A 16,629-nucleotide genomic window follows, 5' to 3' on the forward strand; every position below is an offset into this window, starting at 1 on the left:
TACAGGAGGGGGGAATATGAGCCATGCATACAGGAGGAGGGGAATATGAGCCATGCATACAGGAGGGGGATATGAGCCATGCATACAGGAGGGGGGATATGAGCCATGTATACAGGAGGGGGGAATATGAGCCATGCATACATGAGGGGAGGGAATATGAGCCATGCATACAGGAGGGGGATATGAGCCATGCATACAGGAGGGGGGATATGAGCCATGCATACAGGAGGAGGGATATGAGCCATGCATACAGGAGGGGGGAATATGAGCCATGCATACAGGAGGGGGGAATATGAGCCATGCATACAGGAGGGGGGAATATGAGCCATGCATACACGAGTGGGGGAATATGAGCCATGCATACAGGAGGGGAATTTGAGCCAAGCATGCGGAATGGGAGGGAGATAAGCCATGCATACAGGAGGAGGGATATGAGCCATGCATTCAGGAGGGGGGAATATGAGCCATGCATATGGGATGGGAAGGAGATGAGCCATGCTTACAGGAGGGGGGATATGAGCAATGCATACAGGAGGGGGGAATATGAGCCATGCATACAGGAGGGGTGGATATGAGCGATGCATACAGGATGAGAGGGAGAAGAGCCATGCATACAGGAGGGGGGGTATGAGCCATACATACAGGATGGGAGGGAGATGAGCCATGCATACAGGAGGGGGGATATGAGCCATGCATATGGGATGGTAGGGAGATGAACCATGCATACAGGGAGGGATATGAGCCATGCATCCAGGAGGGGGGCATATGAGTCGTGCATACAGGAGGGGGATATGAGCCATGCAAACAGGATGGGGGGGAGATGAGCCATGCATACAAGATGGGAGGGGGGCATTATACAGTATTGAGCATCATGTGGGGTCGTTAAACACTATGGAGCATCATGTGTGGCCATTATACAGTATGGAGCATCATGTGTGGCCATTATACAGTATGGAGCATCATGTGTGGCCATTATACAGTATGGAGCATCATGGGTGGCTATTATACAGTATAGAGCATCATGTGTGGCCATTATATAGTATGGAGCATCATGTGTGGCCATTATACAGTATAGAGCATCATGTGTGGCCATTATACAGTATAGAGCATCATGAGTGGCCATTATACAGTATGGAGCATCATGTGTGGCCATTATACAGTATGGAGCATCATGTGTGGCCATTATACAGTATGGAGAATCATGTGTGGCTATTATACAGTATTGAGTAGGGTTGAGCGACCTTGACCTTTTTAGAGTCGAGTCGGGTTTCGCGAAACCCGACTATCTCAAAAGTCGAGTCGAGTGGAATCGGCCGATTATCGCGAAAAGTCGGGGATCGACCGAAACACGAAACCCAATGCAAGTCAATGGGGAAGCATAGTCGGCAGTGAGTAGAGGCCAGGAAAACATGTACAGAGCCCATTTTAATGGCAAAAACATCCATTCTTGTTACTGAAGCTTGTCAATCTTAATTTAGGTTATAATAATTGTAAGGCATTTGAAATTGGGGGTCATTTGGTTAAAGTTGTGGGGGGTAGGGCTGGTTCAAGTAATAAGTGGGCCCAGGAAATCTGGACCACGTCACGGCAGTGGAGCAGGGAGAGGTAAGTATTTCAACTTTGCAAGTGCTGTGATCCTGAGCAAGCAGGGGGGGCCCACTCGTTGGCATTGGCACTGGCACAGGGCCCCTCAAAGTACAGCGGTGTGTTTGCACGGCGCGGGCGTCTCCCACCGGCAGCAACACTTTTGCATACTATGAGGGGCCCTGTGCCAGTGACGTCGCCAACGAGTATTCCTCCCCCCACCTGATGAAGGAACCTGCACCTTCATCTGCACCTTCCTCTTTGTCCCCGTGCAAGGTGGTATGGTATGCGGGAAGGGGGACCTGACTTTCAGCAGGGTCACAATCTTGCAGTGTAGCGTGCACAGGGAATGTTGCATTATGGGTCAATGTACCAGCAGACTCATCTATCACTGGCTGGGCAATGGGCAGGATGAGGGGGAAACAGATATGGGCCCAAAGAATAAAGTGGGCTAAATGCAATTCAAAATTGGTAACAGGACTAACCAGGGGGCATTGTTTTGTTCAGTGGAGTACAACTGGAATGAGAGGCTGACACAGAGAGTAGGCCCAAATCAGTAAGTATTCTAAATGCAGTTCAAAATTGGCAACAGTAGTAAACCGGCGGCCCAGCTTTGTTCACTGTAGGAGAACAGCAAGGAGCGGCAGACACAGATAGAAGGCCCCAACCCAACTAGTAGGCCTAATGCAGTGTTGTTTTCAACAACTACTAAACAAGAGCCAGAAGATCGAAGCAATGGAGAGGAAACCTGGGGAACACCTTGGAGTAGAAGACACCGTCTCTACACCCCAGACCCAACTTGTAGGCCGAATGCAGTGTTGTTTTCAACAACTACTAAACGAGAGCTTTAAGATTGAAGCAATGGAGAGGCAACCTGGGGAACACCTTGGAGCGGAAGACACCGTCTCTACACCCCAGACCCAACTTGTAGGCCGATTGCAGTGTTGTTTTAAACAACTACTAAACAAGAGCTTTAAGATTGAAGCAATGGAGAGGAAACCTGGAGAACACCTTGGAGCGGAAGACACCGTCTCTATAACCCAGACCCAACTTGTAGGCCGAATGCAGTGTTGTTTTCAACAACAACTTAAGAAGAGCCAGAAGATCGAAGCAATGGAGAGGCAACCTGGGGAACACCTTGGAGCGGAACACACCGTCTCTACAGCCCAGACCCAACTTGTAGGCCGAATGCAGTGTTGTTTTCAACAACTACTAAACAAGAACTTTAAGATTGAAGCAATGGAGAGGCAACCTGGGGAACACCGTGGAGCAGAAGACACCGTCTCTACACCCCAGACCCAACTTGTAGGCCTAATGCAGTGTTGTTTTCAACAACTACTAAATGAGAGCCAGAAGATCGAAGCAATGGAGAGGAAACCTGGGGAACACCTTGGAGCGGAAGACACCGTCTCTACACCCCAGACCGAACTTGTAGGCCAAATGCAGTGTTGTTTTCAACTACTACTAAACGAGAGCTTTAAGATTGAAGCAATGGAGAGGAAACCTGGAGAGCACCTTGGAGCGGAAGACACCGTCTCTACAACCCAGACCCAAGTTGTAGGCCGCATGCAGTGTTGTTTTCAACAACTACTAAACAAGAGCTTTAAGATTGAAGCAATGGAGAGGCAATCTGGGGAACACCTTGGAGCGGAAGACACCGTCTCTACACCCCAGACCCAACTTGTAAGCCGAATGCAGTGTTGTTTTCAACAACTACTAAACAAGAGCTTTAAGATGGAAGCAATGGAGAGGAAACCTGGAGAACACCTTGGAGCGGAAGACACCGTCTCTACAACCCAGACCCAACTTGTAGGCCGAATGCAGTGTTGTTTTCAACAACTACTTAAGAAGAGCCAGAAGATCGAAGCAATGGAGAGGCAACCTGGGGAACACCTTGGAGTGGAACACACCGTCTCTATACCCCAGACCCAACTTGTAGGCCGAATGAAGTGTTGTTTTCAACAACTACTAAACAAGAGCTTTAAGATTGAAGCAATGGAGAGGCAACCTGGGGAACACCTTGGAGCGGAAGACACCGTCTCTACACCCCAGACCCAACTTGTAGGCCGAGTGCAGTGTTGTTTTCAACAACTACTAAACAAGAGCTTTAAGATTGAAGCAATGGAGAGGCAACCTGGGGAACACCTTGGAGTGGAACACACCGTCTCTACACCCCAGACCCAACTTGTAGGCCGAATGCAGTGTTGTTTTCAACAACTACTAAACAAGAGCTTTAAGATTGAAGCAATGGAGAGGCAACATGGGGAACACCTTGGAGTGGAACACACCGTCTCTACACCCCAGACTCAACTTGTAGGCCGAATGCAGTGTTGTTTTCAACAACTACTAAACGAGAGCAAGAAGATTGAAGCAATGGAGAGGAAACCTGGAGAACACCTTGGAGCGGAAGACACCGTCTCTAGACCCCAGACCCAACTTGTAGGCCGAATGCAGTGTTGTTTTCAACAACTACTAAACAAGAGCTTTAAGATTGAAGCAATGGAGAAGAAACCTGGAGAACACCTTACATAGTAACATAGTAACATAGTAACATAGTTAGTAAGGCCGAAAAAAGACATTTGTCCATCCAGTTCAGCCTATATTCCATCATAATAAATACCCAGATCTACGTCCTTCTACAGAACCTAATAATTGTATGATACAATATTGTTCTGCTCCAGGAAGACATCCAGGCCTCTCTTGAACCCCTCGACTGAGTTCGCCATCACCACCTCCTCAGGCAAGCAATTCCAGATTCTCACTGCCCTAACAGTAAAGAATCCTCTTCTATGTTGGTGGAAAAACCTTCTCTCCTCCAGACGCAAAGAATGCCCCCTTGTGCCCGTCACCTTCCTTGGTATAAACAGATCCTCAGCGAGATATTTGTATTGTCCCCTTATATACTTATACATGGTTATTAGATCGCCCCTCAGTCGTCTTTTTTCTAGACTAAATAATCCTAATTTCGCTAATCTATCTGGGTATTGTAGTTCTCCCATCCCCTTTATTAATTTTGTTGCCCTCCTTTGTACTCTCTCTAGTTCCATTATATCCTTCCTGAGCACCGGTGCCCAAAACTGGACACAGTACTCCATGTGCGGTCTAACTAGGGATTTGTACAGAGGCAGTATAATGCTCTCATCATGTGTATCCAGACCTCTTTTAATGCACCCCATGATCCTGTTTGCCTTGGCAGCTGCTGCCTGGCACTGGCTGCTCCAGGTAAGTTTATCATTAACTAGGATCCCCAAGTCCTTCTCCCTGTCAGATTTACCCAGTGGTTTCCCGTTCAGTGTGTAATGGTGATATTGATTCCCTCTTCCCATGTGTATAACCTTACATTTATCATTGTTAAACCTCATCTGCCACCTTTCAGCCCAAGTTTCCAACTTATCCAGATCCATCTGTAGCAGAATACTATCTTCTCTTGTATTAACTGCTTTACATAGTTTTGTATCATCTGCAAATATCGATATTTTACTGTGTAAACCTTCTACCAGATCATTAATGAATATGTTGAAGAGAACAGGTCCCAATACTGACCCCTGCGGTACCCCACTGGTCACAGCGACCCAGTTAGAGACTATACCATTTATAACCACCCTCTGCTTTCTATCACTAAGCCAGTTACTAACCCATTTACACACATTTTCCCCCAGACCAAGCATTCTCATTTTGTGTACCAACCTCTTGTGCGGCACGGTATCAAACGCTTTGGAAAAATCGAGATATACCACGTCCAATGACTCACCGTGGTCCAGTCTATAGCTTACCTCTTCATAAAAACTGATTAGATTGGTTTGACAGGAGCGATTTCTCATAAACCCATGCTGATATGGAGTTAAACAGTTATTCTCATTGAGATAATCCAGAATAACATCCCTCAGAAACCCTTCAAATATTTTACCAACAATTGAGGTTAGACTTACTGGCCTATAATTTCCAGGTTCACTTTTAGAGCCCTTTTTGAATATTGGCACCACATTTGCTATGCGCCAGTCCTGCGGAACAGACCCTGTCGCTATAGAGTCACTAAAAATAAGAAATAATGGAGCGGAAGACACCGTCTCTACAACCCAGACCCAACTTGTAGGCCGAATGCAGTGTTGTTTTCAACAACTACTTAAGAAGAGCCAGAAGATCGAAGCAATGGAGAGGCAACCTGGGGAACACCTTGGAGCGGAAGACACCATCTCTACACCACAGACCCAACTTGTAGGCCGAATGCAGTGTTGTTTTCAACAACTACTAAATGAGAGCTAGAAGCTCGAAGCTATGGAGAGGAAACCTGGGGAACACCTTGGAGCGGCAGACACCGTTAGTAGGCCCTACCGAAGTAGTAGTAGGAGCCCCAATGCAGTTTTCAAATTCCTATTGGCCGAAAACCAGACTATTGACGCTCAGCTTTTTTAAAAGGAGGACAGCTGTATTGAGTGGCGCAGACAGACACAGGTAGTAGACCTTAAACACAACATTTGGCTCAATGCAGTTTAAAAAAGGTTACAGGGGTACACAGGCAGCATTGGTCTGTTCAGTGGAGGACAATTTCAATTATGGACCACAGACAGAGTTTGTATGCCTACTATTAAAAAAAGGATGCTCTATGCAATTTAAAATAGGTTCCAGGGGTACACGGGCAGCAGTGGTCTGGTCAGTGGAGGACTAGTGGAAGGAGGGACCACAGACAGGCGTAGTAGGCCTAACATAACAAAATTTGGCTGTAGGCACTTTTAAATTGGTTCCAGGGGTACACGGGCAGCAGTAGACAGGTCAGTGGAGGACTAGTGGAAGGAGGGACCGCAGACAAGCGTAGTAGGCCTAACATAACAAAATTTGGCTGTAGGCACTTTTAAATAGGTTCCAGGGGTACACGGGCAGCAGTAGACAGGACACTGGAGGACTAGTGGAAGGAGGGACCGCAGACAGGCGTAGTAGGCCTAACATAACAAAATTTGGCTGTAGGCACTTTTAAATTGGTTCCAGGGGTACACGGGCAGCAGTGGTCTGGTCAGTGGAGGACTAGTGGAAGGAGGAACCGCAGACAGGCGTAGTAGGCCTAACATAACAAAATTTGGCTGTAGGCACTTTTAAATTGGTTCCAAGGGTACACGGGCAGCAGTGGTCTGGTCAGTGGAGGACTAGTGGAAGGAGGGACCGCAGACAGGCGTAGTAGGCCTAACATAACAAAATTTGGCTGTAGGCACTTTTAAATTGGTTCCAGGGGTACACGGGCAGCAGTGGTCTGGTCAGTGGAGGACTAGTAGAAGGAGGAACCGCAGACAGGCGTAGTAGGCCTAACATAACAAAATTTGGCTGTAGGCACTTTTAAATTGGTTCCAGGGGTACACGGGCAGCAGTGGTCTGGTCAGTGGAGGATTAGTGGAAGGAGGGACCGCAGACAGGCGTAGTAGGCCTAACATAACAAAATTTGGCTGTAGGCACTTTTAAATTGGTTCCAGGGGTACACGGGCAGCAGTAGACAGGTCACTGGAGGACTAGTGGAAGGAGGGACCGCAGACAGGCGTAGTAGGCCTAACATAACAAAATTTGGCTGTAGGCACTTTTAAATTGGTTCCAGGGGTACACGGGCAGCAGTGGTCTGGTCAGTGGAGGACTAGTGGAAGGAGGGACCGCAGACAGGCGTAGTAGGCCTAACATGACAAAATTTGGCTGTAGGCACTTGTAATTCTCTTGCAGGGGTACGCAGGCAGCATTGGTGTTGTCAGCGGAGGCCGATTGTAATGAGTGTCTGCCAGTTAGTACTCCAAAAAAATAAATAGATGTTAATGTCTCGCATTACAACAAAACCAAAACACAAAAGGGTGGAATACTTAGACACAGGGGTGGGCTCCTCTACTTTAGACCTAGTAATTTGGCGCTAATTATTTACTGATGTAAATATAGGACACTGCCCCTGACTATGTTAGTACCATCATACATGTCAACACATTGGTATTGTCAGTGCCAGGCATTGAATGATGTCAGCGCATAGACTAAACATTGGTGGAACTGTGAGAGATAATTGTGCAAGTGGTAGAGCAATGTTTGAGCTGGGGGGGGGGGGGACTCTCTTGTGGCTAGCGGTACAGGCCCAGGGCCCCTCATGTTACAACAGTGTGTCTGACATTGGGTGCGCACCACCACCGCCAGAGACACTTTATTGTAGTGCCGTCGACCAAAAGCGGGCACACCCACCTCTTCAGACAAACGGCACTCTCACGGGTGCTTGCGCCAAGTGGCGAGACCATGGCCCCGTGGGGGGGAGTTTGGCCATTTAGGGAGGTGTAAACATGTCGTATGCTGGACAATCAGCTGCTGCAAATTACGCGATTGGAAAAGTCAGTCAGAGTAGTCCACAAGCAAGACCTTTTCATAGGAAAGCTAGGTGTCAGTCGGGCAAGGTGGGGCAAAAGAATTCGAAATCCAGTTGTGGTTCATTTTAATGAAGGTTAGATCATCAACATTTTGGGTAGCCAGACGAGTCCTTTTTTCGGTTAATATTGAACCTGCAGCACTGAATACTCTTTCTGATAGGACACTAGCTGCCGGGCAAGCAAGCTCCTGCAATGCATATTCTGCCAATTCTGGCCAGGTGTCTAATTTGGATGCCCAGTAATGAAATGGGAATGAGGGTTGAGGGAGAACATCGATAAGGGATGAAAAATAGTTAGTAACCATACTGGACAAATGTTGTCTCCTGTCACTTTGAATTGATGCTGCAGTACCTGTCCTGTCTGCGGTCATAGCAAAATCACTCCACAACCTGGTCAGAAAACCCCTCTGTCCAACGCCACTTCTGATTTCTGCACCTCTTACACCTCTGGTTTGCTGCCCCCTGCAGCTCGTGTGAGAACGATCACGGGCGCTGTGTGCTGGGAATGCCTGAAGCAAATGGTCAACAAGAGTTGATTGTTTGGTTGCTAATATTAGTTCCAAGTTCTCATGTGGTCATAATATTTTGCAATTTGCCTTTATAGTGAGGATCAATAAGGCAAGCCAACCAGTAATCGTCATCGTTCATCATTTTAGTAATGCGTGTGTCCCTTTTGAGGATACGTAAGGCATAATCCTCCATGTGGGCCAAAGTTCCAGTTGTCAAATCTGCAGTTGTGCTGGGTTGAGGGGCTGTTTCAGGCAAATCTATGTCACTTGTGTCCCTCAAAAAACCAGAACCCGGTCTTGCCACGCCACCAATTTCCAGTGGACCCGGAAAAGCTTCCTCATTAAAAAAATACTCATCCCCATCATCCTCCTCGTCCTCCTCCTCCTGTTCGCCCGCTACCTCGTCCTGTACACTGCCCTGACCAGACAATGGCTGACTGTCATCAAGGCTTTCCTCTTCCTCGGCTGCAGACGCCTGCTCCTTTATGTGCGTCAAACTTTGCATCAGCAGACGCATTAGGGGGATGCTCATGCTTAATATGGCATTGTCTGCACTAACCAGCCCTGTGCATTCCTCAAAACACTGAAGGACTTGACACGTCTTGTATCTTCGACCACTGCACACCTGACAACTCCATGTCTGCCATCCTACTGCCTGCCCGTGTATGTGTATCCTCCCACAAATACATAACAGCAAGCCTCTGTACGCACAGTCTCTGAAGCATGTGCAGTGTTGAGTTCCACCTTCTTGCAACGTCTATGATTAGGCGATGCTGGGGAAGGTTCAAAGACCGCTGATAGGTCTGCATAAGGCTGGAGTGTACGGGCGAACGGCGGATATGCGAGCAAAGTCCGCGCACTTTGAGGAGCAGGTCAGATAACCCTGGATAACTTTTCAGGAAGCACTGCACCACCAGGTTTAAGATGTGAGCCAGGCAAGGAATGTGTTTCAGTTGGGAAAGGGAGATGGCAGCCATGAAATTCCTTCCGTTATCACTCACTACCTTACCTGCCTCAAGATCTACAGTGCCCAGCCACGACTGCGTTTCTTTCTGCAAGAACTCGGACAGAACTTCCGCGGTGTGTCTGTTGTCGCCCAAACACTTCATAGCCAATACAGCCTGCTGATGCTTGCCAGTAGCTGCCCCACAATGGGACAACTGGTGTGCAACAGTGGCAGCTGCGGATGGAGTGGTTGTGCGACTGCAGTCTGTGGACGAGCTCTCGCTTCTGCAGGAGGACGAGGAGGAGGAGGAGGGGGTGCGAACGGCTACAGCCAACTGTTTCCTAGACCGTGGGCTAGGCAGAGCTGTCCCAAAATTGCTGTCCCCTGTGGACCCTGCATCCACCACATTCACCCAGTGTGCCGTGATGGACACGTAACATCCCTGGCCATGCCTACTGGTCCACGCATCTGTTGTCAGGTGCACCTTTGTACTCACAGATTGCCTGAGTGCATGGACGATGCGCTCTTTAACATGATGGTGGAGGGCTGGGATGGCTTTTCTCGAACAGAAGTGTCGATTCGGTAGCTCGTAGCATGGTTCAGCGTAGTCCATCAGGGCTTTGAAAGCTTTGCTTTCAACTAACCGGTAGGGCATCATCTCTAACGAGATTAGTCTAGCTATGTGGGCGTTTAAACCCTGTGTACGCGGATGCGAGGCTAAGTACTTCCTTTTTCTAACCAGAGTCTCATGTAGGGTGAGCTGGACTGGAGAGCTGGAGATCGTTGAACTAGCAGGGGTGCCGGTGGACATGGCAGACTGAGAGACGGTTGGAGACGGTATTGTTGCCGCCGGTGCCCTAGATGCAGTGTATCCTACTACGAAACCGGTGATTCCCTGACCCTGACTGCTTTGGCCTGGCAAAGAAACCTGCACAGATACTGCAGGTGGTGCGGAAAATGGTGGCCTTACACTGACAGAAGGGATGTAGCGTTTCTGACTAGCTTCATTGGCCGAGGGTGCTACAACCTTAAGGGACGTTTGGTAGTTAGTCCAGGCTTGCAAATGCATGGTGGTTAAATGTCTATGCATGCAACTTGTATTTAGACTTTTCAGATTCTGACCTCTGCTTAAGGTAGTTGAACATATTTGACAGATGACTTTGCGCTGATCAATTGGATGTTGTTTAAAAAAATGCCAGACTGCACTCTTTCTAGCATCGGATCCCTTTTCAGGCATTGCAGACTGAGCTTTAACCGGATGGCCACGCTGTCCTCCAACAGGTTTTGGCTTTGCCATGCATTTTGGGTCATCTACGGGCCCGGCAGATGGAACCTGTTGCGATGTTGATGCCTGCTGCGGCCCCTCCTCCTCCGCTTCAGAACTACTGCCTCCTGCACCCTGTTCCCCCAATGGCTGCCAATCGGGGTCAACAACTGGGTCATCTATAACCTCCTCTTCTAGCTCGTGTGCAACTTCATCTGTGTCACCGTGTAAGTTGGTGGTATAGCGTTCGTGACGGGGCAACATAGTCTCATCAGGGTCTGATTCTGGATCAGTACCCTGCGAGGGCAATGTTGTGGTCTGAGTCAAAGGACCAGCATAGTAGTCTGACTGTGGCTGTGCATCAGTGCACTCCATGTCCGATTCAACTTGTAATGGGCATGGCCTGTTAACTGTTTCACTTTCTAAGCCAGGGACGGTATGTGTAAAGATCTCCATGGAGTAACCCGTTGTGTCGCCTGCTGCATCCTTCTCTGTTGCTGTTTTTGCTGAAGAGGACAAGGAAGCGACTTGTCCCTGACCGTGAACATCCACTAACGACGCGCTGCTTTTACATTTACCAGTTTCAGAAGAGGAGGCAAAAGAGCTAGAGGCTGAGTCAGCAAAGTAAGCCAAAACTTGCTCTTGCTGCTCCGGCTTTAAAAGCGGTTCTCCTACTCCCAGAAAAGGGAGCGTTCGAGGCCTTGTGTAGCCAGACGACGAACCTGGCTCCACAGCTCGACACTTAGGTACTATATTGTTTTTCCCACGACCACCCGATGCTCCACTACCACTACCATCATTACCAGCTGGCAATGAACGCCCACGGCCACGACCTCTTCCACCTGACTTCCTCATTGTTTTAAAAAAGTCACCAAACTAACGGTATTTGTTACTGTCAAACAACTTACAAGGTGAACTCTAACTTCTGTATGATTTAGATATCCCTTTATAGGTGGGTGAGACCGCAAGGAAAATCAGGCACGATGTTACACACTCTGTTTTCTGTGTCACTAAATGAGAGAGATGCCACACACGCAGGACTGTCACTCAAGCACAAAGGCCAATATTAATCTCGCACTGTTTATTATTTTTTTCAGGGAGAATTTAGATACCAAATTTAAAAAAAAAAAAAACTAGGCTTTCTATGGCCCACTATTTAAGAGAGATGGCACACTCAGGACTGGCAGACAAGCAGAAAGGCAAATATTAATCTCCCAGGTTTTTTTTTATTTTTTAAGGGAGAATTTAGATACCAAATTTAAAAAAAAACAACTATGCTTTCTATGGCCCACTATTTAAGAGAGATGGCACACTCAGGACTGGCAGACAAGCAGAAAGGCCAATATTAATCTCCCACTGTTTTTTTTTTTCAGGGAGAATTTAGATACCAAATTAAAAAAAAAAAACACAGGCTTTCTATGGCCCACTATTTAAGAGAGATGGCACACTCAGGACTGGCACACAAGCAGAAAGGCCAATATTAATCTCCCACGTTTTTTTTTTTTTCAGGTAGAATTTAGATACCAAATTTAAAAAAAAAAACACTAGGCTTTCTATGGCCCACTATTTAAGAGAGATGGTGTTAGGTCTCGAGTTCCCGCTTCTGCACAGGGGGAATATCGAGTCATCTCCGCTGCGGTCTCCCATTCTTATCCAGCCGCAGTGGAGTCTGCTCAGCAGGGACGTCGGTCCCAGCGTCTTGCTCAGTCTCACTCTGTACAGAGAGTTACTGCTGCTTCTTCAGCTTCTGCCATTAAAGCTGGTGCTGGTCAGCAGCGAGCGGACTTCTCTGGGACTAAGTCCTTGTCTGCACACACTGAGCATGCCCAGGGCAAGATCTCCCGTTGGAGATCGAGGGTCATGTGCTCAGGCTCTGCAGCACATTCCATTGGTCCTCTTGGCAGGTCTTGGAAGGGCAAAGTTTCTGTGGCCACTTCCTGTGCTGCAGCTATATAAACTGCGCATGACCGCACGGCCATGCGCTAGTGTACATTTGATTACGTGTGTTTGTTGTGAGTGCAAGTCGCCCTTCCCTATTGAATGTCTGTTCGCGGAAGGTGTATGGTTGCTATCTAGCGCCCGACTTATCCTACAGCACTAATCACACGTTACAGCGTCCAGTTGCTGTGACCGCCAGTACGGCGCCGTGCACTTCCTCTGTGCTTTCCTTACCCAAGCCTGGGTGGTTAGTGGCGTTCGTCAGTGCGGCACCGCATGCACTCTTGTGCCCTAATATTGTTATTCAGCTTCCTTACACACCCTGTTGCGGTGTTGTGCCAGCAAGGGTCTAATCGGACTTCAATCCTAGTTGGGGTTGAGTTCGCTGACTACTTGCTCGCCTTCTATGTGCGGTACCGCGATCCTGTGACGCAACAGGATCGCTTCCTTCACGCTGGGTGAAGTTTAACCCACGTGTGTATACTTATGAGTACCGCCATATAGTCCGTCATTACTTAGCAGCAGGTTCCATCTCTGCACGGTGGACCCCGGGCTGCGAACGCACCATACACTATCTGTCTTATTATTTGGTGCGTTCCGCTAGCCCTAACAGATGGCACACTCAGGACTGGCACACAAGCAGAAAGGCCAATATTAATCTCCCACGTTTTTTTTTTTTTCAGGTAGAATTTAGATACCAAATTTAAAAAAAAAAACACTAGGCTTTCTATGGCCCACTATTTAAGAGAGATGGTGTTAGGTCTCGAGTTCCCGCTTCTGCACAGGGGGAATATCGAGTCATCTCCGCTGCGGTCTCCCATTCTTATCCAGTCGCAGTGGAGTCTGCTCAGCAGGGACGTCGGTCCCAGCGTCTTGCTCAGTCTCACTCTGTACAGAGAGTTACTGCTGCTTCTTCAGCTTCTGCCATTAAAGCTGGTGCTGGTCAGCAGCGAGCGGACTTCTCTGGGACTAAGTCCTTGTCTGCACACACTGAGCATGCCCAGGGCAAGATCTCCCGTTGGAGATCGAGGGTCATGTGCTCAGGCTCTGCAGCACATCTCTGCACGGTGGACCCCGGGCTGCGAACGCACCATACACTATCTGTCTTATTATTTGGTGCGTTCCGCTAGCCCTAACAGATGGCACACTCAGGACTGGCACACAAGCAGAAAGGCCAATATTAATCTCCCACGTTTTTTTTTATTTTTTCAGGGAGAATTTAGGTACCAAATTTAAAAAAAAAAACACTAGGCTTTCTATGGCCCACTATTTAAGAGAGATGGCACACTCAGGACTGGCACACAAGCAGAAAGGCCAATATTAATCTCCCACGTTTTTTTTTATTTTTTCAGGGAGAATTTAGATACCAAATTTAAAAAAAAACACTAATCTTTCTATGGCCCACTATTTAAGAGAGATGGCACACTCAGGACTGGCACACAAGCAGAAAGGCAAATATTAATCTCCCACTGTTTTTTTTTTTCAGGGAGAATTTAGATACCAAATTAAAAAAAAACCACTAGGCTTTCTATGGCCCACTATTTAAGAGAGATGGCACACTCAGGACTGGCAGACAAGCAGAAAGGCCAATATTAATCTCCCACTGTTTTTTTTTTTTTTCAGGGAGAATTTAGATGCCAAATTAAAAAAAAAAACACTAGGCTTTCTCTGGCCCACTATTTAAGAGAGATGGCACACTCAGGACTGGCACACAAGCAGAAAGGCCAATATTAATCTCCCACGTTTTTTTTTATTTTTTCAGGGAGAATTTAGATACCAAATTTAAAAAAAAACACTAGGCTTTCTATGGCCCACTATTTAAGAGAGATGGCACACTCAGGACTGGCAGACAAGCAGAAAGGCAAATATTAATCTCCCACTGTTTTTTTTTTTTTTCAGGGAGAATTTAGATACCAAATTAAAAAAAAAAACACTAGGCTTTCTATGGCCCTCTATTTAAGAGAGATGGCACACTCAGGACTGGCACACAAGCAGAAAGGCCAATATTAATCTCCCACGTTTTAATTTTTCAAGGAGAATTTAGATACCAAATTAAAAAAAAAAAACACTAGGCTTTCTATGGCCCACTATTTAAGAGAGATGGCACACTCAGGACTGGCAGACAAGCAGAAAGGCAAATATTAATCTCCCACTGTGTTAGGGACTGGCGGAACGCACCAAGAATCAGATGTTATGGTATTAGGTGCGTTCGCAGTCCGAGGTCCACCGTGCAGGTAAAAGACCCTGCTGCTAGTAAGACGGACTATATGGCGGTACTTAGTATACACACATGGGTTAACTTCACCCTGCGTGAAGGAAGCGATCCTGTTGCGTCACAGGACCGCAGTACCGCACATAAAGCGCGAGCAAGAAGTCAGCGGACTCAACCCCTACACAGGATTGAAGTCCGATTAGACACTTGCTGGCACAACACCGCAACTCGGTGTGTCAGAGGAACATAAATAATAATATTAAGGCACAAGAGTGCGTGCGGTGCCGCACTGACGGACGCCACTAACCACCCAGGCTTGGGTCAGGAAAGCGCAGAGCAAGCGCACAGCGCCGTACTGGCGGACACAGCAACTGGTAGCTGTAATGTGTGTTTCGTGCTGTTGGATAAGTCGGGCGCTAGATAGCAAACATACACCTTCCGCGAACAGACATTCAATTGGGAGGGTTATTTAAAGAGCGACTTTCACTCACAACACACACACATATTTACAAGACAATACTAGCGCATGGCCGTGCGGTCATGCGCAGTTTATATAGCTGCAGCACAGGAAACAGCTACAGAAGTTTTGCCCTTTCAGGACCTGCCAAAAGGACCAATGGGATGTGCTGCAGTACCTGAGCATGTGACCCTCGATCTTTAATGGGAGATCCTGCCCTGGGCATGCTCAGACAGAGAAAAGCAGGACTTAGATCCAGAAACGTCAGCTCGCCGCTGCCCAGCACTGGCTTCAATGGCAGAAGCAGGAAAAGCAGCAGTAACTCTTCGCACAGAGTCAGACTGAGCGAGACGCTGGGATCGACGTCCCTGCTGAACAGACTCCACTGCGGCTGGAGAAGAATGGGAGACCGCAGCGGAGACGGATCGAGATTCCCCCTGTGCAGCAGAGGAAACTCGACTCCTAACATTACCCCCCCTCATAGGGCCCCCCCCCCTCCCTGGGCCTCGCTACGTTCGAAGGCAGCAATGAGCTGCGGGGCCCGAATGTGCTCAACAGGCTCCCTGGACCTGTCCTCGGGGCCATAACCCTTCCAGTCCACCAAATAAAGTTTTTTGCCATGTACCACCTTGAACCCCAAAATAGCGTTCACCTCATAATTAGTGTTGAGCGATACCGTCCGATACTTGAAAGTATCGGTATCAGATAGTATCGGCCGATACCCGAAAAATATCGGATATCGCCGATACCGATATCTGATACCAATACAAGTCAATGGGACATCAAGTATCGGAAGGTATTCTCATGGTTCCCAGGGTCTGAAGGAGAGGAAACTCTCCTTCAGGCCCTGGGATCCATAGGGATGTGTAAAATAAAGAATTAAAATAAAAAATATTGATATGCTCACCTCTCCGGCGGCCCCTGGACTTCACACTGCTAACCGGGAGGCTTCTTTGTTTAAAAAGCGCGCCTTTCGGACCTGTGAATGACGTCCCGGCTTCTGATTGGTCGCGTGCCGCCCATGTGACCGGCACGCGACCAATCAGAGGCCGCGACGTCATTCACAGGTCCTCAATTCCTATAATTAGCAGTTTTGTGAATGAGAATGACGTCGCGGCTTCTGATTGGCCGCGTGCCGGTCACATGGGCGGCACGCGGCCAATCAGAAGCCGCGACGTCATTCTCATTCACAAAACTGCTAATTCTAGGAATTGAGGACCTGCGAATGACGTCGCGGCCTCTGATTGGTCGCGTGCCGGTCACATGGGCGGCACGCGACCAATCAGAAGCCGGGACGTCATTCACCGGTCCGAAAGGCGCGCTTTTTAAACAAAGAAGCCTCCCGG

The sequence above is a fragment of the Ranitomeya imitator genome, chromosome 3, assembly GCF_032444005.1.
Source record: "Ranitomeya imitator isolate aRanImi1 chromosome 3, aRanImi1.pri, whole genome shotgun sequence".
In the NCBI taxonomy this organism is placed as follows: Eukaryota; Metazoa; Chordata; class Amphibia; order Anura; family Dendrobatidae; genus Ranitomeya; species Ranitomeya imitator.